Source organism: Eschrichtius robustus, chromosome 1 (genome assembly GCF_028021215.1).
Source record: "Eschrichtius robustus isolate mEscRob2 chromosome 1, mEscRob2.pri, whole genome shotgun sequence".
NCBI classification, from domain to species: domain Eukaryota; kingdom Metazoa; phylum Chordata; class Mammalia; order Artiodactyla; family Eschrichtiidae; genus Eschrichtius; species Eschrichtius robustus.
This window is the reverse complement of record NC_090824.1, coordinates 4,477,272-4,503,252: the sequence shown is the minus strand read 5'-3', so window position 1 is coordinate 4,503,252 and position 25,981 is coordinate 4,477,272. Positions and strand designations below refer to the sequence as shown.

Genomic DNA, 25,981 nt, shown 5'->3' with positions numbered 1-25,981 from the left:
CCCCTCCCCAAGGTCAGCCCGTCCTCGACACCCTGGCGGCGACAGTCGGCTGAAGAACTGGGTGGAAGAGGCAGAAGAGTTGCCCTGGACCAGCGCTCCTTCAGGACAGTCACCTGGCATCTCATGCCCACCTGGTGCCTCGCAACTCCCTCCTGGTTTGGGGTGAGTTTCTTGCTTTTTTGGGACACTACGATTTCATTAGGTTCAGCTCGCATCTCTCGGTTCAAGGATGTACACATTTAACCTGGGAGGGGTCACTTCCAAGGGCAAGTCCTCTTCTACACCAAACATGGGGCTGGGGTTCTGGAAGCTGTCTAGAGCTGAGACCCTTGTGGGCCAGCACGGTAAGTGGGGAGCGTCCCCTTCAGATCTGGGCCCCTGAGAACCAGCTCGGGCCGGGCACATAGTAGGTCCTCACAAAACTTTACTGAGCATGTTAATGAAATGAATAATGGTGCATTTGCCCTCCTAATCCAGGCTAGTGGGCTGCTTTGGAGATGTGGAAACAGGAATGCTTGTTTGCTCTGTAGCTGGAAAAACATTTCTCCCCACAAGCCATGGTAACGTCAGTCGCTGTGAGAAAGCTGGTTTCTCACACATGAGGCCTTGATAATGTCTTCTAATCAGATAGTGGTTTTCTGAGTGAGTTCTTCTCTTGGCCTCTTCTCCTCACCCCTGAAATTGCAATGAGATGGGAATGTTTTGTTTGTTTAAATAAAATCAGTAATGGTAGAGCAGAAGGAAGCAGGGGATTACAGCCCCACGATTCACTCAGGGACTCCTTATTTGTTTATCTGGGGTTCACTTATTCAAGATGTGTTAATGGAGCCCCGGGAGGCCCAGGGTTGGGACTCTTCTCTGGGTGCCCAAGACCAGCTTTGCCTTAAGGACTAGAGGGTCTAATCCGGTGCCCCGGGAGGTCCCATGCGGTGACGTGGCTTGTGTGGCAGCTAAGCAAGGCGGACAGGGAGAGAGGGGGCTCCGCCGAGGGCACCTTGCTTTCTGGGGTCCGGGCGACGGAGCCCATGGCAGGGCTCACGGAGGGGCCTCGGGGTGTTTTCAGAGCCAGCAGCCCCAGTGGAGTGTAGCTGGCTCTGTGCCCCACATCTGAGACATTTGGGGTAGCTACTGGGGCGCTTAGACGGCCGGGGTGGTCCAGGGGGGAGATAGAAAAGGCCTGGATGATGGGAGGCGAAGTTGACTCAAGTCCCCAGATGTTTATGGAGGCTCCAGTGGGCCCAGCACTGTCCTGGTCCCGATGCCAACACCCCCCCAAAACCACCTTGATGCTCATACACGGCGTCTGTCTCTGTGACAGGGAAGGTGATGAACGGGGCTCACGTCAGAGCCGGGGGCCCTGCCTCGGGGTGCGCCCGCCTGTGTGTGACCTGCTGCCCAGTGGGCAGAGCGGCTGGACCCCCTGTGCTCCCTGAGGGTCTCCGGTTTCCAGCGCAGCTTCCATAAGGCTCTTTCGTCAACCAGATTTTGGAGACAGCTCTTCTGTAGCCCTGCCCTTCTCCCCTGAATTGGAAATGGGGTAGGGATGGTATTTTTTAATAACACCCAGCAGTGCAGGTAAAGAGGGGTAGAGATATCCAAACCCGGGGGCTGATGCCTTTGTCTGCTTGTTCTCACTCCCCGGAGAGCCCATCAGGCTGCAGAGAGGTGGAGAGGGTGTGCCCAGGTCTAACTCCAGGGAAAGGGGCACCGGGCAGACTCTGCCCCGTGACATTTACTCCGCAGCTGGCATTTGCCATCTGCAAACACAGTGACGTGGAAGAGAGGCCCGGGAGGGGAGCTTTACAAAGGGCAGGATGCGGGCTCTGGGGTGTCATATCCAGAGCTTACCAGAAAGATCCGTGTAGCTCATTGGAAGGAGCCAAATGCCCACGGCTCCTGGACTCTCCCTCAGGGATGTCTCGGGACCCCCTCAAGGTGGGCTGGGCCGACGGGCAGAGTCAAGGTGGAGGCAGGTCCCCAGCCAGTCCCAGACTTTGCCAGCCCCCCGCCCCTCATCCTCCTCAGGATTTGGGGTGGCCTGTGTTTGGGGTGTGTTGTATTTTAGAGACATTTTTGAATGCTCAGTCTCAGGTGAACACATATTCTGGGTTTTGTGTGTTATTACGCAGAAAACAGAGAAAAATAGGTCAAGTTCTCCATTAAAGAAGTTGAAATGTAACATCATCCATCAGCTTCGCAGCCGATCAGCCCAAGAATTGCAGAAAGGCCGTTATCAAGTGTTGAAAGAAATGATCATTTTCAGGAAAATTCTTTTTTGATGGGTTGGCGCATCCCTGAGCAGTAAGGGGTGGAATGATACCCTGGCCGGTCAGACAGGCAGAGGACCCTGTCCTCTTGGCACGAGGGGTTCTTTGGCCATTTGTCTTTGTGTTGAGCTGGTCCCCGGGGCCACCTCTAGCTGAATGCTTCCGCGTGGGCACAGGTATCAGGGAAGAGATTGGTGGTCTTGCCCAAAAGCTGGCCCTCGGGTCCCACCTGCTTCCCCCGAGGTGGATGAGAAAGGGGGCCGAGAGCGTAGCTCAGCCTCTGCGCTCTCGGAAAGGAAGAAAATGCCCCTCTCTCACCCTCCAATTGCCCACCTGCAGGTTGCTTGTGGGGCTGATTGCAGCTTTCAGGGCCCCTGACCTAGTGCCTCCTGACTTGTGATTCAAACCCCAAATGTATTTCCAAGCACATTTCTCTAAATAATGTCAAAAACTGGCAAGACTTAAGGGCAACAGGATGCATGTGTTTCTTATTCATTCATTTACATGAAGGAACTTAAATATGGTTTTTTTTTTTTAAGAGCGATCTGACTTCCAGAAAGAAGAAAAAAAAAAAAAATCACCCGTCTTTAATGAGCTTGCTAATGAATTTTTCCTTGAAAAGAGGAAGGCGGCTTTACACAGAAGGGGGTGTGGAGGGAGACAAATTAAGGCCCCAAAGGGTTAAAGGGCAGTGGACAATGTCCAATCCGGCATTGTCAGCTGAATCAGGAAGGCTCTGGGGCACTGGGAGCATTTTCTTTTCAGAAGACTGACATTGAACAAGTTGCAAATGAGTCCCAAGAACTGGTTCCCTTTTCCTTCTGCGTCTTTGAGCCCCGTCCCCTGTCCTCAAGGAGCTAAGGGAGTTGAGTCCAGCCTGATCTCCCATCCCTGGTTTGAGCAGATGGAAAATTCTGGAAAAGAGTTGTATCTTTCCAAATGAGGCCATCTCAAGCGTGGGGTCCCCATTTTGAAAGGGAGAGGCCGGTCTGGGTAGGAAAGGAGGGGAGGCTTTTTACTCTGGTGCCCAGTTCCAATGGGCAGTCCCAAGTCCCAGCTGCCTGAGTGTGTCTTCAAGAAGCCAGGCCCTTTCGGGGGGGAGGGGTCTGAAGGAAGGGGTGTTGCAGAGGTAGCCTCTCCTCCCGGGTATGGAGCGAGTCAGTGTTTCGGAGCCAGGAGTGGAGGGGACGAGGGTGCCCTTGGGAATCCACGGGGAGGAGGCTGGCCTCCGACGGTATAGCCTCCCAGCCATCCCCACACCCTGCAACGCCAGCGGGAGAGGTCCCGAGTTCACTGGGATCCAGCAGAGGTGGAGGGTCCCCTTCTCTGTGCCCAGGTGAGCACAGAGAAGTGCCCGAGAGGCCCATCTTTGGGATTCCCGCACAGCCTGGAATTCCTAGTGCTTTCCAGATTTTAGACACTTGGTCCCTTATCCCAGTCTTCACTGCAGCCACGCTTCGGGGAACTAACTGAGGGCTTTGGCGGTCCAGAGCAGAGCAGGTGCCGGGTAGCTGAGGCCGGGGTAGGCCCTGACTTGGGGGAAGGGTGTGTGAGAGAGGAATTAATTATGGGGGAGGAGGGTGGTGGAGGGTGTAGTCATTGACTCTCTTAATTGCTCTCCAATTTCTTTGGGCTTCAGAAAAAAATCCAGATGGAGAGTTCTTAAGTCCTCCTTCCTGGGAGTCGGGGGGCCGGGGTAGCGGGGGAGGAAGGCTGCCCACCACCTTTTGCCTGGCGTCTCTTTGCGGAGTGAATAGGGGTCTTTGGCAGGGGCTTAAGGAGGAGACTTAGCCTGGGAGCTCCCAGGGCGGTGCAGATGGAAACAAAGGCCCAGCAGAAAGGAATGTGGGGAGCCCCCCATGGAGAACAGCCACCTGGGGATAATTGGGAGGCTGAGTGCAGATGAGTTTTCCCAGGTTCTGTGAATACATTCTCTCAATAGAAGGTGCCTTTTCTTCCCATGAAAAGAAGGAAACCTCAATTACCTTCCCCTGAAACGGAGGAGTGTGTGTGTTCCCTCTTGGTGGGGGGAGCCGGGGCGCTGCTGAGGGCCCCTCGCCCTTGTGTGTGCGCCCTTGTGTGTGTGTCGGGAGCTCCGAGGCGCGCAGGCGAGAGGTGACACGATGCACGTCTAACCAGCCACCCCGTCGGCGCGACCCTGGACATGCCCGTGCTCCCCCGTTCTAGGGCTTTCTTTTTGCGAGTTTCTCAGGAGGAGGCATCGGGGTAGCTGTGCCTGTAAACAAGAAGCTGATGAAACCAGACCTGATGCCCAAGAGACAGCCAAGGAGACGGAACTCTAGGGTGGAAAGTTGGGGCAGGAGGCCAGTCAGGGGGCCAGAGACTGCACGTCTGTGCTGGTCATCCGGGACCACGGCTGTGCTGGTCCTTCTGCCTTCCCAGCCCTTTCTCGGTGCTGTCCTGTGGGTGGGGATAGAGGCATTCCTACCGGGTTGAGAAATTGGGGGTTTTGGGGCTTGGAGATCACGGGGCTGGTGTTTGCAGTTAGAAGGGGTAAGGGAGGGGGAGTCGGCAGGGCCCACGGGGTCGGGGGCAGCCCTGAGCAAGGGGACCCTCTGAGGTGGAGGGAAAACAGTTTGCACCACCACTGCCCCAAATTGCCCCGAGGGCTCAGGCCCCTCTGGAGGAACCAGGGGCAAAGTCCCTGCCATGAGGGGAAGGAGTCCTGGGTCTCAGTCTGGGCCAGTATCTTTGTTACTGCTGGCTGCTGGGTCTCAGTTTCCCCATCTGTAAAATGAGGCAGTGGCCTGTCAGTTCTCTGTATTCTCTGAGGCAGAAGAAGCATGGGATGTCAGCGCTAGAAAGGCAAGGGCCCTTTCCCCAGAGGAGGGGAGGGAGGGCCCCAGGTGTCCAGATTGGGCCCCCACTGGCCTCCTGGCTGAGAGCAGGGCACATCCCTGCTACTCAGGCCTTGTCAGTCGGAGGAGAGGGTTCAAATCGGGTGCTTCGGGCACCTGAGAGTCAGGCAGCGGCCCTGAATTGGCTCTCTGGGACCTGGTTCCAGCCTGTGTTCAGCTCACACGGTGGGTGTGACCTTGGCCCCTGTCTCCAGCCCTCTGGGCCTCAGTTTTCCCATCTATGAAGTGGGACAGTGCAGGCTCGAGGTCATCTGAGGGTCTTTGGGGCTCTGGATTCCTTCCAGTTGCTCAGTGGTCATCTGTGGGTGGCTTGTTTGCTAGGTCTTTAGAATCAGAGGGCTGGAGATCACTGGTCCTTTGCCTTCCAACCCCTCTCTACTTTATTATTATTTTTTAAAATTTTTAATTGTTTTTTGGCCATGCTGAGCGTCATGTGGGATCGTAGTTCCCTGACCAGGGATTGAACCCTGGCCCCCTGCAGTGGAAGGCGGAGTCTTAACCACTGGACCGCCCGGGAAGTCCCACAACCCCCTCTACTTTAGAGACGAGGAAAAAACCAGAGACCCGAGGGGGCCGGGGTGGCAGGCTGTGGATGCGAAGCCCACCGCCCACGGCCAGGCAGTGGGGGAGCAGTCATGAGCCAGGCCCCATGGTCAGCTTCTTGTGAACACAGATCTAATAGGACTCACACTCCAAAGCAGCTCCAAGGGGCTCCCTGCGTGCTGCGGTGCAGGGATTGCATTTATGGAACATTCTTCCACACAGGTGGGCTGCCGGCCAGGCCTGGAACACCTTTCTGGGCTGTGTAATGAGCCTGGCCCTGTGGCTGCAGTCCCGGGAGGGCGGGCCTGGCCGCACCATCCCGTGTGGCTCGCCCTGGGCCTTTTGGTGCTCCGGCTCGCTCAGCTGAGAACTTCCTGAAAAAGCCATCAGGGAGGCAAGTTCTGGAAAAGCGATCAGTCGCCGGGCCTGCCCCGGCTGCCCATCTCAGACTCCGTTTTGCAAACATCTCTAGCTGTCTCTTTGTGCTTCAGAGTGCGGTCATAAAGAGCTCACAAAACCCTCGGTCAGGCCTGCACCCGGTGATTACCACGGTGGGCTGCAGCCTTTGTTTTGTGACCTTGGTTGCTACAATACCTGCAAGCTGAAATGAGGAATCGAAAAATTGCCAGCTTCAATTAGACCGGCAGACTGCCTTTCCCAAGGCTTCCTCTGCCACTCTATCCATTAACGGTAAACATACGCCAAATAGGCCTTAATTCTCTCTAATTGCCCACTCCTGAAGCAAAGAGTGAAATTCCAGGAAGAGGCATATGTAAACATCCTCCATAGCCCGGCCAACTGAAATTAGAGGGCTGATGGGGGCCAGCAAGAGAGAGGGGGACATGATTTCAAAAGCTGTCCCAATTACCTCTCCCATTTTCATAAATGAGCCCATAATGTCCAGGGCCCTGGCCTTCACAAAGGTACAGGAAATTAGCTCTGCAAAGAGCTTGCGTTTGTCGGGGAAAGTTGTAAGAGTGTACTCTTCACTCAACAGGTAGGGAGCGTGAGATCCGAGGCGAGGCTGTTTGTATAAACTGCAGGCTCTATTTCTGGGAATCACCGTTTTATTAGAAATCATCCTTTTCCATCTTTCTCTGCTCTCAACCTCCACAGATGATTTGTACCAAAGACATGCTAGATCAATGAGGCCCCATTTGCCCTCAGAAAAGAGGAACTTTAAACATTTTGAGAGGCAGAGCTAGAATTGTCTAATCCTCTCAAGCCCCAGAGGGTGTTTTCGGTGTAAGGAGCAGTGCTTCCTGCGTGGATTATGAGCGCAGCACACGCATTCATGCGGTCATCGATCAGTCGCTTGCGACAATTGTGCCTCTGGACCCTCTAAGGAGGCCTTGTGTTTTCCTTTGATTCCAGACACTGACTCATCTCTGCAGTGTCTCCATCTGTTACGATTTCAGCCTGGCACCGCGGTGCTAATACATCACGGCAAACCCAGGGCTGGGACACGCAGCTCGGAAACCAAGGCACGACTTTGCCGGGGCTGCGTCTTCAAGGAGCAGCCTGGGGTCTGCACGAAAGTTAATTACGGACAATCAGGAACTCTAAGGGTTCCTGGGGCCCCTGGGCAGAAGCAGGAAAAAACCCAGATGCTCTGAGCTGCTTTTGGTTTCCCTGGTCCTATTAAAAGACACCAAGAGAGAACCAAACCGGAATGACTCACCAAAGCCCTTTCCCGCGTTTCTTTGTCCCACGGGAACAGGCAGTGGCTGTGGTCTTGCCGCATGTTCAGGGACTGGAGTCCGATTGTCATCTTAGGACCGTGGTGATGATGAGATGGCCACCCCGGGCGCTCACAGGCTCCTGGGGAGGGCTGGAAACTCTCCCGGGGGCGTCCAGCACAACTCGGGCACCCAGAGAGCCCTTAGAAAACCAGTCTACCCTCGGGTACCCATGGGCTGATGACTGCTTGATTAACACTGATTTTTTAAAAAGACTTTCTGTTTCTTGGTTATAAAAGCAACCAATTAGGGGAAAACGGTGTTTGGGAAGCTCAAGGCCAGGGAAGGAATTCTTACAGGGATTGGAAGCAAGAGGTGAGCCCTCTGTGCCCAGCCAGGTCTTGGGCACCCCAGTGAGTGAACCACTGAGAATAGGGGGGGCAATGGCAGCCGGGGTGGGGGGGTGTACCCAAATGGCTTAAGTCAGGGCATGGGGGTTGGAGAGGGTCTCTTCCTTCCTCGGGGTTCCTTGGAGGACCATGGGGCACTCCTTTTTCATTCTTCTATTTCTCTAGGTTTTATTATTCTCGCCCCAGTCTTTGGCTTCCCCCCTCACCTTACAGAGCTGTTCAAACCTCAGCCATCACAGACCATCTGCCAGCCACACCTGCCCACCTTCACTAGAGCCTACTGAATGTATGTTCAAAATCAAGTCCCTCAAAATATTTTTAAAAAATGAACAGCCTCTTTTTTTTTTCTTCTTCTGAGCAGTTTTAGATTTACAGAAAAAGTGAGTGGCAAGTACAGAGAAGTCCCATACCCCGCCCCCCCTCCCATTTCCCCTGATGTTAACATCTGGCATTAATGTGGCACATTTGTTACCACTGAGGAGCCGACCTTGATAATATAGTTATTCACTGAAGTTCATGGTTTATATCCTTCGGGGTCACTCTTTGTGTCCTACAGTCTGTGGGTTTTGACAGGTATATAATGACATGTGCCTATCATTATTCAACGCTTTTTAAAAAAACTTTAAGGCAAATACTTGAAGTCCAAGACTTGATGTAACCGGTCAGGGCTTTTATATGGTACTGATGAAAATTTGTATGTAATTGTTAAAGTGAAGATGTCTGTCCAGGCAGCATCATTCTTCATCTTCCATCCCACGGTTTTAGGACACACTGCCCATTCAAGACTCCACCACCCTGGTGTGGTCCACAGCCCACTTCCCTAGTCTCATCCAGGGCCAGGCGCCCAGCTGACCGCACTCCCATCATGCCTGAGCACATGCTAACGCTGGCTTGGCTGTGCCCCGCAGTGCCCTTCCCTCATGGTGGAATGCCCTGCCGGGAAGCCTTCTACCCAGCCTTTGGGTGTGTCCAGCTCCGCTCTCACTCATGAAATGGCCCTGAGCCTTTGGGTTCCATAAAAGGGCACTTAGCATCATGGGTGGCACCAACCAACCCAAGGGCTCTTGGGTTGAGAGCCGTGTCCACACCGCCACACCCGCCCCATCGGCTTCAAATACCCCCGGAAGTTGTGGTGGGGAGCTTGGCGGGTGAGAGAGTGAGCCAGTGCAATGAAAAGCAAAATGCTTGGTTTTACCAATTCCACACTTGCTAGAAGCTGGGGCGTCCCTGCTTCTGTCGGGCGAGATTCTATTTCAGTGACCCAGTGCTTTCTCCTTCCAGCTGAAGCCGTCTCGAATCCTCCGTGGGACATGACCGTGGACACGCCACCCCATTACCCTCCAGCTCCGAAATCGTAAGTTGCGGGGCCGTGGGGAGCACCTCTGTGGTTGATCACCAAGGGGGGCCGGCTGCCACCCAGAGCAGCCTCATGGGAGGGACTGGTGGGCACTGGTCCGCTCACGGGGAGAGGGGTGCCCAGTGAGCCCAGTTGAGCGTGGACCTGGGGGGCTTGTGTTCGGAGGCAGGACCCCCCAGCCTCCTCGTGTCGTCTCTGTGGCAAAAGAATTCTATAGGCGGCTTCAAGTGCTGGACCCCCAAAGAATTTTTCCTCTTTCTCTCCTCTAAATGAATGGCCCTTTCAGTGCTGAGTCTCCCTTTGGCTCTTGTGCCGCAGGGCAGACTAGGATGGAAGTGGCCTAGCTGGGGGGCCCTTCAAAGGGCCAAGGAGAAAACGCGGGCCAAGAGACCAGCCTCTCAAACGGGCTTCGAGCTCCAATGACCTTCGCTTACCTTCCCCCCCTTGAAATGTCTGGAAAGCGGAATGGACAGATTTTCTGTCTTCAAAGTTTCCGGCTAAACCTCTTCAAGTTCTTTATTGTTTGGGACTGAGACACTCAGCAATGGTAATGGGTAGTTCCTTTTGTATTTGCCTTGAAAGGCCAAAATATTTTTATATGGCTACAGACAAAGCCGTCTGTTTTAAGATGAACTGTATGTCCGTCGTTTCCCACCGGGGAGATCGTGTATACCGTGTGTGTCTCTGTGCACTCTCGGGTCTTGAAACAGGTTTCTCACGGGGATGGCCATTCACAGGGGTCCACGGGGAAGCACCTGCCCCGCCAAGGGGGCCTGGGGACTCTGACCCTCATCTGTGTAGGATGTGAGCCCCGGGGGGTTGGGGGTGTTCTGGCTGCACTAACATGTACTCTGCCTGTGCCTGCATCTGCCATGCATATGTGTCAAGGACTGTGGGTTGTGTGCACCTTGGTGGTTAACTTGGTGGGAAGAAGCTGGAAGGTCAAAGATACTGTGAATGTTCTATTGTTCTGGTTGGGAGGTCATTTTGCTGGGCTCTGTTACCTGGTCCAAATAAGTGAATGGATGAATAAATGAATGAAGGCATGAAAGAGTGAAGAAACTAATAAATAGGTAAGGAAGTGTACCCTGAAGGAGATCCAGTTTGACGCACAGATCAATAGATAAGTCAATAAAGCATTGAATCAGTATATAAATAGGGCCACACAGGAACCAATGTCAGGTCATCGTGGACTAAGGAACACGTGCAATTCAAGTATATGGCACCTAAAGTTTGTCCATAAAAGAATAAAACCTAGATGAAAGAGTGAATAAGAAGTCGAGATGCATAAACCAGTGGTGAGGGTGAGATTATGCGGCCCATCAAAGTGAAAAGATGCAAGAGAAAGGGCACAAATGATTGAAAGGAAGAAGAAAAATGGAAAAACGCAAAATAATTAATAAGAAGGAAGATAACTTTTAAAATTAGGGGGTGAGAAAATATATAAGGAGGACTATGTCAGGTTATTATAAGCCAAGCATTAGGATTAGTCCAACTACATGCTCCAGACATAGAAAAAAAGATAAACAACAGAGGAAGAGTTCAAAAGATAGTTAAAACCGAAAAAGGACCCAGGGGACCAGAGATGAGAGTTAACTTTAACCAAATTTTTCTAACTCTGGGCACACATAAATAAATAAACACTGAAATGAAAGAAAGCAAAAAAATAAAAAAATAAAAAAAAAAGAGGAAAGGATGGGATGAATGAATGAGCAGTGGACATCTGTGGACCCACATGGGAGCATGGCAGGAGGGGTTTTGAGTCCTCCAGTCCTGGGACCTGAGGTCTGTTCCATGAAAGGATTAAAAAAGAGAGAGAATAAAATCAAACATCTAAATAAAAATCAAGAAATATGGAAGAAAAAGTAACAAGTGTTCAGTCCAGGAATACATTAGTGGGTGAATAAATAAACATATAAAAGAAGGCAATGCTAGAAGTCGAGTAATAGACTGTCATGAATCAAGGGTTATGGTTAGTCCAATTCTAAAAGCCACAGTACTATCAAAAAATAATAAGTATCTCCATAAACAAGTGAATGAGTATCTAAAGAAGCAAAGACATGATGGCGTGAGGCGGGGAGGGGCCATGGCCACGGGCACTCCTGAGGGGCCTGTTGGAAGGTTGTAATTAATCCCCCCCACTGTCTGGGCACCAAAGATCCAGGAGAATGAAAGAAGACAGATGAGAAAAAGTGAGAAAGGAGGAGATTTGGAAAGCTGCAACAAAAGAGAGAAAGAAAGAGTTAAGAGGTGATAAATGGGTATATTCTTGGAAGAGGGTTAGGCTAGGAGTGATAATAAGGGGCCAGCCCAAACAGTAGATCACAATGGGTCAAAATCTGGGCACCCATTCCATTAGTAGAGGAGTATATACCTAATAAGAAGAAAAGAACAGCAGGAAGGAAGAATGGTATGAATGAATGAAGGAAGGAAGGAAGGAATGAGACATAGAGCTGCAGGGCCCCAGGATGCCGTTTGCAGGTAACATTAGGATTCATCAGTTCGTGGCACCTGAGCTCCGAAGAATGAAAGAATGCAAGAAAGAAAGAGTGAGAGAGTGAAAGAGAGAAACAGTGAAAATGGGAGAGGAATGACAAATCAGAGATCAAATTAGAAATGAAAAAGGAAAAAAGGAGAAAGGTAATATATTAACAGACAGATAGATAAATACATATATAGGAGAGAGCAGTTCTAGGAATAAGAATGAGAGGGGGGCCTGAACCAAGCACAGTGATGAATTCACATCTGGGCTTCTGAGATGGGCCGCCACCCACCCAACCAAGAGGCAGTTCAAAGCTGAAATACATAAGGGAGGACCTCAGTGAGGCCAGGGAGGGGAGGGCCCACTGCTTGTAGATTATCACGTATCCAGTTAGGTGCCCCTGCCAGCTAGAAGTGTAAAAACAATCATCAAAAAGAAAGAAAACCTGAATGGATGCATGAATGCATGAATGAAAGAGTGAATGAGAAAAAAGATTTGCAGTGACCAAGGAGGCTGGTCTTGCAGGGGGTGTTAGGATTCATCCAGTCCCTGGTGCCTGAGCTCCAAGAGAAGGAAAGGCAGTAAAAAAAAAAAAAAAGGCTGAAAGACTGGTAGAAAAAAACAATTGAGATTGGAGAAAAAAATAAAACAATTTAAAGAAAGGAGTAAAGAAGGTAATAAATAAGTCATACAGTGAAGTCTGTGAGAAGGGACTGGTTTAGCACAGACCATCCACTTGAATTCAAATCTCTGGCCCCGAAGTTGATAAATAATAAAAACAATCGCATAAGTAAATGCCTGAAGGAATAAATTCACACATTCCATGAGAATGTGAGAAAAAGTTTGAAAAATTGTAGGAGGGACTGGGAGAAAGAAAGATGTAGGAAAAGAAAAGAAAATAGACCTATGGAAGAAGAGGCACTTCCTGGATAAGTACTTACATATAATAAACAAATATTATTCATTAAATACAATCACTAGTAAGAGCTGAGGTTCATCGTAAAGAAAGAATAAGTAGAGGGATGGCTGTTGTGAACAAATGAATGAGAAAGATGATTTTGATTAATTCACGTCTGCACCCGAGGCTCACGAGAATAAAAGAATGCAAAAAAGAGAGCGGTGAAGGAGGGGCGTAGACAATTATGACAGGATGGATATTAGCAATAAAAACATATTGAAGGAATAAATCAATACGTACATAAATCTACGAGAGAGAGGGCCATGTTAGAACAAAAAAACGGGAAGGCACCGCGAGCCAGGAATTATGACTGATTCAAAACTGGGCTCTTGAGATAGTTAAATAAATCCTCAACCAAATCACCAGTATGAGGAATTAACAAACAAAAGCGAGCCCCACATGGACCGGTGCTGGGAAGGCTCCGGGAACCACAGATTATGGTTAATCCAATTCTGTGCACCTGAGGTCCATAAATAAAAGAATAAATATTGAAATAAAAGAGTGACAGAAAGAATGAATGGACCCATGAACAACTGAATTAGAAATGGAAATGCCTGGAATGGCCAGGAGCGTGTCGCCCATGGGATTGTCACTCATCTCACTCCGGACACCTGAGGTTCCTAAGAGTGAAAAGATGCAAGAAAAAAAAAAAAAAAACCATCAGGGAGTCTAAGAAAGAGGTGAGGGAAGGCAAAGTGAAACTAAGTGAAAGAGAAAGGCGGGGTGGGGGAGGGACTAATAAAAAGCTAACGAAGACGTGGGTGTGTCTGGGAGAAGGATGTGTTAGGATTAGGGATGAGGTCATCAATCCTAATGATGGATGAGATCATCCAATCCCCTTTTCTAGGGCAAGGGAGGATGGAGAGATTAAAAAAATAAGAAGTGAAAAAAGGAGAAAGGAAGGATGATAAACCCACAACCAAGGTGATAAATGGTTAGTTAAGAGAGGTTGTCTTAACAGGGATTATAATTAGTTTACATACGTACTCCTTAAATAGATAAATACATCACACCTTTCCAAGAGTAAATGAAAAATAGAGGAAATACCCGACCCAAAGACAAGGCTGCATCTTCCAGCCTTTTATCATCTTTATGTAATAAAATATATGCAATTGAGGTCCATAAATAAAAGAATAAATAGCAAAGTGTAAAAGGCGACTAAAGGCAGGGAAGAAAGATAGCAAAGGCAAATAAACACATGGGCCAAAGATGGTTATTTTGCACATGGAGTTTTGACTAATACAGTTATTTCCCAGGAGACTGATAAGAAAAGAATACCCAAAATAAGAAAGAAAGGAAGGGCAAATGCATGAGTGCATAGATGAATGAATGAGTGAATGAATGAGAGGTGGTGCTGCCTGGACCAGGACAGTAGGATGTCGCATGCGGGAGCCTGATTCGTCATCCTTCTGTGCACCTGCGTTTGTAAGAATGAAGGAACGGAAGGAAGAGTGAGAGAAAGGGAGAAATACGAAAGAAAGGAATAAGGAATAAAAATAATGTATAAACGAATAAATAGGAGAAGGGAGAGCTTCATGAACGAGGGGCTATGATTAATTGAAAGTCATGCTGTTGAAGTCGGTAAATAAAGGCGTCAAATCTAAATGAATGAACGAATGAGTGACTGGAAGAAATGGATGAATGACTGCAAGGAAGTGAGGGAGAGAGGAAGCAAGGAAGGAGGGAGGGAAAGAAGGAAAAAGGAAGGAAGAGATAGTAGGCAGAGAGGGAGGGAGCACTCTTCCAGTTTGGGGTCCCTGGGTTCCCGCCAGCTGAAGGGAGTGGGTACCAGGGAGGGGTGGCTCTTGGCATGTTGTGTGCTTGTTACCTGCACTTTCTTGGCGGGGAGGAGGTGGCCCAGGAGGACCCTTGCCTTGGAGCGCCACTGTCACACCCTGGCTGTGGGGGCCATCTCACTTCATTGCTCTCATTCTCAGTTTCCCCATCTGTAAACTCGGAATGGCATCCGCTGCCCGCTTGGATGGATCGTGGGGCAAATGCTGTCCTGCGTGTTGGCAGTGCCCCGTCTAGAGCCCTGGAGAGGCGGAAGGGCTCAGGCCCCGGGCCCTGCCGAAGGTTGTGGGAACTGGGCGTGGGTCACCTGCGAGGGAGGCTTTTCCCGCCAGGGGGCAGCAGAGGGTCAGGGAGCAGGAGGCCCTGGGGGCTGTGTGGGCCCCGCCTGCTGCGCTGTCCTGGGAGGGGCGCCATTCACATCCAGGGCCTGTGCAGGTGGCTTGGGAAGGGGCCAGTAGGGGCCAGATCACCAGAAATCGTGTTCCCGCAACTTTCCGAAATGTGCCCGGGAGCCCTCCAGCCCCCAGGGTCTTCTACGGGGTGGGCTGCCTTCCCTTCTCAAGTCAGGGGGTCCCAGGGCAGGTGCCTCTCAGCCCGGGGTTTGCAGAAGTGGTCCCAGGATCCCGGCCCCCTCGCCCTGGCATCCCCAGAGCCCGTTTCAAGGCCTTGCTGTCTTCTCGACTGTTTTCCGATGTACTCTCTGTATTTCGGCGGAAAGCGCGTTTGCACTGTGTGTTGTTGAACTTGTCCTCTCCCCTCCTGACCTGCCTTCCCCCGCACACCCCCCCGCCCCCCCGCCGGGGTTGGGGGCTGTTTGTACTGGCGCTTCCGACCCCAGGGACGCCCTGGTTCTGTGCAGTCTCCTTTCTCTGTACCGGACAGGATTTGTGCACTTGTGTGTTGTGTGCCTGTGTTTGTCTCTAAAAATGAGGACCAGAGTCCCTCTGGACTTCTCGATTCCTATCTGGGACATTAAAAAAAAAAAATTGGATTCCTAACGAGTGCCCTGAGCAGGAGGAGCCCTCTTGGCGGGACCCAGGATTCGAGGCTGGGAGAGCGGGGCGCCCGGGGCGTCGGGTGCAGCTGGGGCTAGTGTTTCGCCTGGTGGGCGGGGGGTGAGGGGATGGTTCGTGGCAGGGGGGTTACACTCCACTCGGAGCAGCTTTGGACCCCAGGTGGGGACAGGGAGTGGCCGGCCACAGGCTTGGGGCGGGGCGTAGCTCTACTCCAGGCCCGTGATGATGCAGGTGCGCTGTGAGGGCAGCGAGCTGGAGGCGCAGGAATCAAAGCTGCAGGGTTCGTTCCCGGACAGGATGTGGGGAGGGAGGGAGGGAGGGGGACGGGGGCAGCCTCCATGCTTAGAAGGCGGGCCCTGAATGGATGCAGACGGCATCTAGAAGATGGAGGACACGGAATCACGTGTCAGGAGCCCCCCTTCCCTGCCTCCAGTGCCACGTGTCTGGGCCACGTGAGCAGGACCTCGTGGGCCTGAGGTGGCGCTGGGGCTTCAGGGCTCTGCACACTTATTAACCCTGAAGACACCTGCTCAGAGAGGGTCTCCAGAGAGCCCCCCAAATAGCCCAGGTGTCATCCTGTGGACCAGAGTGGGGGTGGGAGGGGCTTGGGGCAGGGAGAGCCTGGGAGAGTCTTTCTGAAGAAACCTTGTGTGGTTTTAAAAGTCAGCTGAGGGTCAAGAAGACTTAGAAAATATTGGGGAGAAGTGGGGGGCCACGGCCATGTGCACAGAGGAAATAGGGACAAGAGCAAACCTCTCGGGGAGCCTTCTCCCCAGGTCCGAGGGGCTGTCAAGGGGTCACATGGATGGAAATGGGCTGGTGGGAGAATGCCCAGGGGGGAGGGTGGGTTGGGATTGGATGAGTTCTGTCTGTTTAGGAATGTTGAGGGCCTGAGGGTCATCGGGTCAGAGCTCTTAAGAGTTTGGGATCCAGCATTCTAAGGGTCTCCAGTTCTGAGACGCTGAATTTCAGGACAGGGTTCCGAGGGCTGTAGAGCCGGGGGTGGAATTTCCACATGGGCCCCCATCCGGTTCTGTCCATGCCCGATCCATGAGGTCCAAGATGGGATCTCAGCACTCCTCTCTGATCAGGGCTTATCTCAAGTGTGTGTTTCTTCTTCTCACTTTTTTAAAAAAAGACAAATTTTGTCTGTTGACTTTGACCTTTGCATGCACCCCTTGCACAAATCCTTCACCTGGTGACACCAGGAGCTACAAGTCTCCTTGGATTTCTGTACAACTCCCAACTCCCTCCTCAGGAAGCTTGGCCTCGGGGCTGGCCTTCCAGAGGGCGGAGGACGGAGGCTGGGCCTCTGGGGCAGATGGGCCAAGGGCTCCCTTGTGATCCTAATGTAAATGGTGTGGATAGCACATGACCTAGAGCAGGAGATCACCCATCATTCGACATGTCACCCATCTTTATTTCTTCCCTTCAAATTCCTGTTTATGAGCACACTTTTTTAAAATGGACATCTAATTTTTTTAAATGAGCGTTCATTTTTTAAACCTAATTGCCATTCTTCACCACATACACTTTTTTTTTTTTTTTTTTTTTTTTTTACATCTTGCCTTTTCCACTTAATATTCCGTCGTCAACATTTTTCTTTCTTCCATAGACTTCATCACGTCACTGGCTGCCTTGTGTCTCATTGAGCGGCTATGTCAATCATTCACCACATCAACCTGCTGTTGTTACTATTGCTATGCATAATTCCTCTTTTTTTTTTAATGTTACAAATTATGCCACAGCTAATGGCTTAGCACATCCACTTTTTTTTTTTTTTCATTCTTACGAATTATTTTCCCACACCTAGAAATGATCGTTGTTTCATGGTATGTCAGTTTCTCCTGCTAGGCTGTGAGCCCCTTAAGGGCAAGAAGCTTGTTGAATTGATCTTTGTATCTCTAATGCCTGAAATGTTGTCGATGCTAAATGTTAGATGAGAGGATGGAAGGATGGATGAAGATGTGAGTGAGTGGTTGGTTGGCTGAGGAGGAGAGGATGGAAGGATGGATGGAGATGTGAGTGAGCAGGTCAGTGGTTGGCTGAGGAGGAGAGGATTGAAGGATGGATTATGATGTGAGTGAGTGGGTCAGTGGTTGGTTGGCTGTTAGAGGAGAGGATGGAAGGATGGATGAAGATGTGAGGGAGCAGGTCAGTGGTTGGCTGAGGAGGAGAGGATTGAGGACGGATGATGATGGGAGTGAGTGTGTGGTTGGTTGGCCGTTAGAGGAGAGGAGGGAAGGATGGGTGAATAAAAGGGTTGGTGAGTGAACAAATGAACTTCTTAGGGTTGAGTTTCTTGAATGAAGGGCCAGGAATTTTTGTATGAATATTGACTAATAGCAGAAGGCTTACAGCATTTTATAATGTCCAGCGATGTATTAGCATTTATTTTGTTATGATATTGCTAGTTTATCTCTGTTAAAAAGTGTTTTTCTGTCATTTTAACTTGCATTGCTTTGATTACTAATGACGGTTGAACATTTTCACATGTGTTTGTTAAAAAATTGCATTTTATCTTCTGTGAACTGTTTGTCCAAGTCCACCGGGTCATGGCTTTGTGATGAGACTGTGAAGGATGGAACGAGTGTCCTCAGGACGTAGTGAGCCCTTCCTCACTGGAGGCATTCGAGGGGCAGGCCAGGCAGATACGCGGTGAGGGTGGCTTTAAGGAGATTCAATTAGTGGGAGTGGGGTTGGCCTAGATGACCCTTCATTTGACCTTAGGATTTTTTCTTCTTCCTGGGAAATGGGCATCTTCCCTTTGTCAGCCCAGCAGTATCTAAGGCACATCCCCCTGGTGGGCTTGTGCATTAGTGATTTACAAACTCTAACCTCACCCTCTATAACTCTTGTGGGGCAGGACTATCTCTTTGATCCTCCAGGGTCCGGACAACTGTGCTACCATCTTGTAGAGTTAAGTGGTGGACTTCCCACCCGCCCCCCTTCCCCATTTCACCTTGAGGAGGACGGGCCCCTGCACCTCCATTTGCCACCTCTCAGCGCAATCAGCTGAGGCGATCAGCTGCCGTTTACGTTCCAGGGGTCCTGTGAGCAAATGTCCCCTAGGCCTGCGTGTTGGTCTTCGGGGTTTAATTGATTAAGGGGACACGTCGGATCAGGTCTGATAGTGAATCCTCCTTCAGAAATGGGACAGTTCAATTCCGTGAGCCAAGGAGCAGAATGGACCCCATGTTCTCCTCGGGCTTCCCCTCATGGTCCACCCCAAGGCTAGCCGGGGCTCAGAGGTCACCGTGGCCATTCGGGGAGGGCACGTGACCCAAGGTGGCCTTGCCTCTGCTTTCCAGAACACCCTCTGCTCTCAGCCGAGGGCCGCATCTTCCCACTGACCCTCTACTATAGCACCGAGTGCTGTTTGCCTGCATCGGAATTTCTCACCCACATGTTTGCCCCAGCATTGAAGCTTGGGAGGCCAGCGATGATTCCCAACATTATTTTGATCCATCCATCCATCCATGCATTTGGCCTACGTCTCTTGACCTGGTGCTTTGGCCTTTCCCTTTCCTGAAAGCAAACCTTTTCCCCTTGGGCAGGCTGTGTAGTGCCATGGGCTGTGTGTGGTTATGAAGTGAACGCCCTTATTTGTGGCTTCTTCCTCCGGGGTCACTGCTCTGAGCACGTCCCAGCTGGATGTCATCTGCCACCGTCACCCACACGGCTTCCTTCCCCATGGCGCTTTCCCATGCATCACACACCGTGAGGGAACCAGGGCCAGGGTCCGAGAGCGGCCCCCCTCCCCCGCCCGTGAGCGGAGATGTCCCCCCCAGGCCACCCTGCCTGGTGCATGGTCCCTGCCATGAGCTTTGCCCTCAGCCTTTCAGCTTCCTCCCACCAGATGGCAGTGGTTGTAACTCATCCCTTCATTCTTTCATCCCTTCATTCGTTCACTCAGTCCCCAAACATTTGAAAAGATCCGCCGGTGCTATACTAGAGCTGGCTCACGGGATGCATTCCGACCATCCCCTTTCGAAGGAAGAGATGGGCATGTTTGCCAGGGGCCATGTTTGTGTGTCAGTAACAAGGCGGGACCCTTGATTTAGCTCCCACCCCCTAGACCCGAGTTCTGCGGAAAGTTTGATAGCCCTCTCTGACTTTGTTCCTCCCCAAACTAAGTTGGTTAGTAATCAGCAAACCGTGTTCCTTGGTGCTCAGAAATCATAGCCCGTAGCCTCAAGAGGCCAGAATGAGAGCTGGGGGCGGGGGGGGGGGGCTGGTTCTGAAACGAAAGGCTGATTCTGGCCGTGAGCAGGCTTTCAAGTCATTAGAACACCCTGATCTTGCACAAAGGGGAACTTAGAGTCATTCCTGCCCCTTTGAGATTTGCTAATTCTGGGGTCTATTTAGAAAAAATTGGGGAAGATGATTGCTTGCTTGGATGGCAAGGATCATGCCCCATGTGGGGTCTGCACAGAACAATCTACTGGCACAACAGGGCATCCGAGGCACACAGCGCTTGGCGAACCCTGGATGCAGGTCCCAGGCCAGGCGGCATCCACCACCGCGCCCCCATCTCCAGCTTAGCTCACTGCTACCTGCTTGGGACAAGGCGTAGATCTAGGGGCTCTACTGAGAATTCTGTATTTGATTTATTGCCTTGGACAGTGGGGGGTGGTCGACAAAGCCAGGACCCTGGAGCTGGACAAACGTGTGGTTTAAACTGACGGTGACAGCTTGAGTCTGTCTCCTGGGGGAGATCATGGCACCCACCTCGCAGGGCTGTTGTGAGGATTGATGTAACTAGGATTTTGAACTGTGATTCTGAAAGGGTGTGCGCGTGCCCCCAGGGGTGGGCTGGGGGCGGGATGACAAGGCCAGGAGGGGCAGCCTGATTTGGGCAGGTTAGTGGGGAATCTTTTTGTCAAACACGCAGTGGGTATTGTGGGAACGAATGCTAAATTTGTATGGCGTTCGAAGGTTAGGTAGTTGTAATTTTGGCAGGAACCTTCATGCTGGGTAATGACGACCCCTTTGGGCAATGCCCTGGACCCCCTGGGGTACACGTTCACACCTGTCTCCGGAATCGGAATCGGTTGGAAGGCCCCATCTGTGTCTTGCCTACCGCTGTGTCTGGCCTGTGGGCGGCACTTATCCTTCACGAGAGACCCCTCCCAACAGTGTCCTCCCCCCAAAATAGTAGGCACCAGCTGTCAAAGACACTACACCTCTCCCCGCGAATGTTCCCTCTCCCCATTCACAACATTTGGGCTCAAATGTCAGCAGCCTGGGTGCCTAACACAGTACCAGGCCAGTGGTAGGGGGGTCACCTTCCATTTCCGTTGAAAGGATGGATAGGTAGATGGTCAAATAACAAAATTGTAACCCATGCAAGCGACGGTTGTTTATAACCTTTACTAAGAGATTGTATTTTGTTCCTAATTAACCTGTTAACAGTTGTTGTATCTTATGGACTTTTGTATGATGTGTGTTGTTCGAAAACCAGGACTCTTGCTTCGGGTGTCACTTGATGGAACTTTCGCTGTCCGATTAATGAGTCAGTGTTTTGTATTAGAAATGAGAATCCGGGGGGCGCTTAACTAACTGTGTGGTGTTGGGCAAGTCACTCCTCCTTCCTCTCTGACCCTCGGTCTCCTTTTCTCTAAGCTGTGGGTCACCAGAAAGCTTACCTCACAGGGTTGTTGTGAGGGCCCAGGGCTGCTAATGAAATGCTGGCTGTCACTGAGAATGGTTGCGTGTTGGGGGCTGTCTGGAAGGGAACAGGGAAGCCTTTCCTAGTTCCAAGTGAATAAAAAGTCAGCCTTGACCTTATGCTAAGATTGTATTTCCAACAGTCAGTGGGATGTGTAAGGCAGAGGCCCAGCAGTCTGCAAGCGTTTGGCGATGTGGGCCCAGGGTAAATATTGGTTTGGTTAATGAGTGATGGCTTTCTCCCTTCCTCGGAGCCTCCCTTCCTCTCCCCTCGCATCCTGGGCTGCTGCTTGTTGCGTGCAGGGTGACTGCTTTGGGTTTGTCCTACCTGTCGCTGCCTGGCCTGTGGAGGGGCTTCTGCAGACGTCTGTGGGTGCCCCGGGGTGTTTCTTAGGGAGGAAGGCAGGGGGACAGTTTCGAGAGAGCCCGAGCAGGGTTTCTGGGTAACATCTTTAGGGACTAAAACACCTTCTTCTGCCTTTTAAGGGAAAGGCCAGTGCTCCTAATTTCCTCCACCCGCTTCCTTCTTTCCCTGACTGTAAGGTAAACAAATGAGTCTTCAGCCCCCTCCATGGGCCTGGAACCAAACTTGGGGCTGTTCCACGCCCACAAGCTCCCTGCTTGATTGGCATGTGGGCCCATTTTACAGATGAGGAAGTTGAGAATCAGGGACAGCGGAGTGTCAGAGCCAGGACTGAACAGTCTGCCATGAAAGGCCGGGGGGCACTCTTTCCACTTGGCCAAACAAGCCCTCCCAGTTACCGTGGCCAGCCTCTGCCAGCCCAAGTGTGCCCCAGTGTGTCTCTGTCCCCACCACACACCTAGCAGTGCTCCCGTGGAGGTCACGCTCTCCAGAGCTCAGTGGGACCTGGAAACTTGGCCGAATTAGATACTGCCCTGCTCTGGAGGAAGTCCCAGGAGACACCCCTGCAGGGGTCATTTTGGATCAGGGGTCTCCACGTGACCACGGAATTCCTTTCCTGGCCCTTGTCTCACGTGTGTGGGACATCAGAGTTCTGCTAGAACATCCCAGATTCCATTCCAGGTGGGCTTGAGCTGGGGATCTCGTTGAGTCCCTCCCTCCTGGCCCCTCCCTCTGTGGAAGCCTCACCACCCTCCTGGTTCGGCCTCTGCCTTTCACAGCTGCAGTGGGCTGTGTCTGCACCATGGCCACCCCATGTCCCTGAGAATGTGTCTGAAGCTCCCGAGGGGCGGGCCCCACGCTAGGGACAGGTTGATAGGGTCCCCCTCCCGGTAGACTGTGGGTCTGTGTGTGGGTGTCTGCTCCCTGATGGACCTCGGTCCTGTGTGACCCAGGGGGAGGGACTTTCTCAGGTGCCTGGTGTTTTCAGGGCCTCGTCCTCTTGAGGGGGGCAGGCCTGGGTCCCCACCTCTGGAGGGCAGGTAGAAAGTCGAAGCTCAGTGAGGTCGTGCCTAAGCAGCTATTAGACCCCCTCCCTGACTCTGAGACCTACGCTTCTCTGACCCTAACAGCCCTGCTGTCTACACTAGTAGGTGCCTAGTAGGTGCTCGCTGACTGATAAGGCGGGGTTTTAGTGGATGTGAAAAGCTGAATTGACTGTTGGCTGATGTACATGTTGAATCTGCATGCGTTTCTGTAAGAGAAAAAGGTGTGTTTTCTTGGCAAAGACTCTGCAGGGCAAATCCTGAGGGTCTTTGTCTGCGCTGGGGGCTCACCCCAGGGGGTGCAGCCCAGAGGGCGGCCGCCGGACGGACCCTCCTGATGGAAATAGCTGTCTTCTGAACATTGTTGGAAATATTTATATCTAGAATAAAACTTTATTTGGGCTAAAATGTACTCCTATGTGTAGTGGTCCAAGTGATTTTTTTTTTTATTAAGTATAGTCGATTTACAATACTGTGTTCATTTCTTCTGTACAGCAAAGTAACTCACTTATACATATATATATTCTTTTTCATATTGTTTTCCATTATGGTTTGTCACAGGATATTGACTATAGTTCCCTGTGCTATATACAGTAGGTGGTCCAAGTGATTTTGATGACGTGGCATTTGGCAATTCCCAAGTGGCGGAGGTGCCCTGGTCCCGCCCACGCCCTCTCTGGGCCTCAGGAGCCCTCGCCCTTGGGGAGGGGAGGTCTTTTACCTGAAAAGTCTTTGTCCTCACCATTGGTGACAATCAGCATTAACCTGTAAGGCACATGCCCAGTCTGGGATGCAGCCCTGGTCAGCCAGCAAATGAGGGGGGGATCGGACCCCAGACCTTGACTCCTTTCTTCTCCTCTCGCCCTCCTCCCCACCCCCTCAAGCTGAGGGGGTGGGGCACTTACCCATTTGAGTCCTGGTTGTGGCATCACCATTTGCCAGCGTAGTGGCCTTGGGAGGGTTACTTGGACCACCCCGAGCCTTGGTTTTCACCCCTGTAGAATGGGTACATAATGACAGTGTCCGCTCCGGGGTTGCTGGCCTAGTGCCTTGCTGCACTCCATATATACTGGCTCTGAGATCAAGGTCTGGGGCTCGAAGCCACCTAAGCACCTTTATGTGTATGTGGCCTGGATGAGTTTGCTCACCTGTAATCTGGAAATAGTCACATCTACCTGGCGTGGTTATTGTCGGATTCAATGAGATTGTTCATGTGAAAATAAATGTTTCGTTACCCGGCCTCCCAGCTGGGGCTGGCCACAGCACCCTGCAGCCTGTGGGCCCTGGTCACGGAAGCCCTGGGCTTTCTGGAACTGCCAAAGGGGGGCTGCAGGGCGGAGTGGAGGGCGTCAGGGGAGCACCCGGCCAGCTTTGGAGGGACAGCGAGGGACGGAAGGGTTTGCTTTTCAATACAGAGATGTAGCAGGTTCAGAGGAGAGGGGATTGAGGTCCAAGTGGGCAGGATCAGGGAGAATTTTTAGGAAGAGGAGGATGCTGATAGTTTAGAAAACGCCCAAGTTTAATTGGCAACGGGTTGGACAGGAGAGCTGGGGTGGTTTTTGGCAAGGCCAAGCGTTCTAGATTTGGGTGAGTGAGGTGAGGACCATCAGAGGTTCCTGGTGCAGGGGGGTGTGACGCTTCTGGAAATCTCTGCAGGAGGAGGAGACCGGGTGTGGGATGCCAGTGTTGAGGGGCGCCAGGTGGAGGGCAGGGGCTAGTGGCTGGGTGCTCACCTCGCCCCCATGGCTGCTGGGGGCCAGGGCCCTCTCCCCACGTGGTCCAGGCCCCCGAGCGACCCGTCTCCTAACCCTCTCTCTGCTCCTTGCCTCCCACGTGCCTGTGTGCATGAGAACTCTTGTCCGCCAGTGAGCCCAGGAGCGGGTGGCCTTCATCAGCACCTGTGTCTCTCTCAGCCTCCACAGCCACGGGGAGACCTGCACGCACGCGTTCCCATGGGACAGGCCGGACCCAAAGACTCTGGACCCGGGCCACTCCCCTGCATGGAGGGGCGTGTCCTCCCCGCCTCCCCGCCCTCTGACTGATGGACTTCACTGATTTGAGTGTCAGACACGCGGGCTGGACCCCTCCCCACCCCTCATGAACCCTGAGACTTGGGGGAGCGCCGAGCCTCGCTGTCCGCACCTGTGAAATGGGATCGCACACCTACCTCACAGGGCTGTTGTGAGGAGCATGTGACGCGGTCGGAAAGTGCCCTCCCGGGGGCTTGGCACACCCCGTTGTGCTCTCAATAAATGTGTTTCTTGCCTTAACAAAAACAGTGATGGATGTGCTACTAATCTGAGGAGGGGTGAATGTCGGGATGCTGTCTGGCTGGGGGCTTCTCCTCCTCTCGGGCCCGTCTGATGGGAGGGGCAGGGGAGCCAGCTCCGGTCCCAGGAAGCCACCTGTCTGTCCCCTACCCACTGGATACTCAAGGGTGATGGGATGCCCAGAAGCAAAGCTGGCCTGGGGGGATCCTGAGATGGATGCATGTTTGGATGAACTAACCCGGGCAGGTCCCCCTTCTTCTAATGGTTTTAGGAAGCCAGGTTTCTTTCCAGAGAGGAATATAGACAGGAGGTGGAAGAAGTCTGAGCTGGTCCCTGGAGCCCCAGAGGGGCCGCCCCCAGGGCTGCGACTCTTCCCCCCGCCCCCGCTCCTCACATATTCCCAGGGCCCTGGTGGGGGGCCTGGGAGAGCAGTCATCCTGCTTAAACTAAAGGGGAGCGGACGGCTGAGCTTGTTCCGGTCCAGGCTGGCTGCGACCCGGGCCAACACTCATTCCACGAGCTGGCTACTGAGCAGGCCCTGAGGCACCGCAGAGGCAGAGCCCGAGATGCAGCCCCTGCCCCACTGGCAGGGGCGCCCAGCTCAGGAAGCTCAGGCTGTTGGCCAGCAGTGTGTGGCTGGGGCCGAATGGGGACAGAGGGGAGCAAGGGCGAGGGGAGCTTCGGACTCGAGTCCACGAGGAGTCCTGGGGTCAGCACGCCTGGCTTTGCTGGAACAGATGAGCTGGACACGCAACCAGTGGGAAAGAGAGGCTGACCGCTGCCACTGCCACCGCCAATGCCATTGTCAACGCCAAAGCCGTGACAACCACCACCACTACGGCCATCTCCTCCTCCTCCTCTTTCTCCTTCCCCATTTCTCCTTCCTCTTCTTCTACCTTCTTCCTTCTCCCTCCTCCTCTTCCTCCCTCCTCCCCTCCACTCCCCACAGGGAGGTGCCTCAAGGGAACTACAGCAAGTCCAGCCATGATTGCACGGGGCTGAGCATGGCTCCTTTGCAGAGAGAAAGAACCACCTCGGGGACCATGGCCACATCTCAGCCAAGGAGACTTGACCCCAGTCCCTGATCAAGATGGAGACGTGGATGGTGCTGAGTGAGGGTCCAGGCAGCACTGAGATGAGAAGAAGACAGCCTCCAGTGTGCTCAACTGGATGAGTCCACGGCCAGCCAAGGGGCAGCCGAGAGCCCAGGAGAGTCCTGCGTCAGGGCCCCCAGCCTCTGATGAAGCTT

At 52.3% G+C, this 25,981-nt stretch overlaps 1 long non-coding RNA gene across 1 annotated transcript; it reads left to right on the top strand.

Moving 5' to 3' along the window:
• Window positions 1-17: 17 nt before the first annotated feature.
• Window positions 18-24,720, top strand: LOC137767766 (uncharacterized). The gene is made up of 3 exons (XR_011074567.1): window positions 18-162; window positions 9,060-9,132; window positions 24,376-24,720. It is a non-coding gene; the product is annotated as an uncharacterized lncRNA (long non-coding RNA).
• The last annotated feature ends 1,261 nt before the right edge of the window (window positions 24,721-25,981 follow it).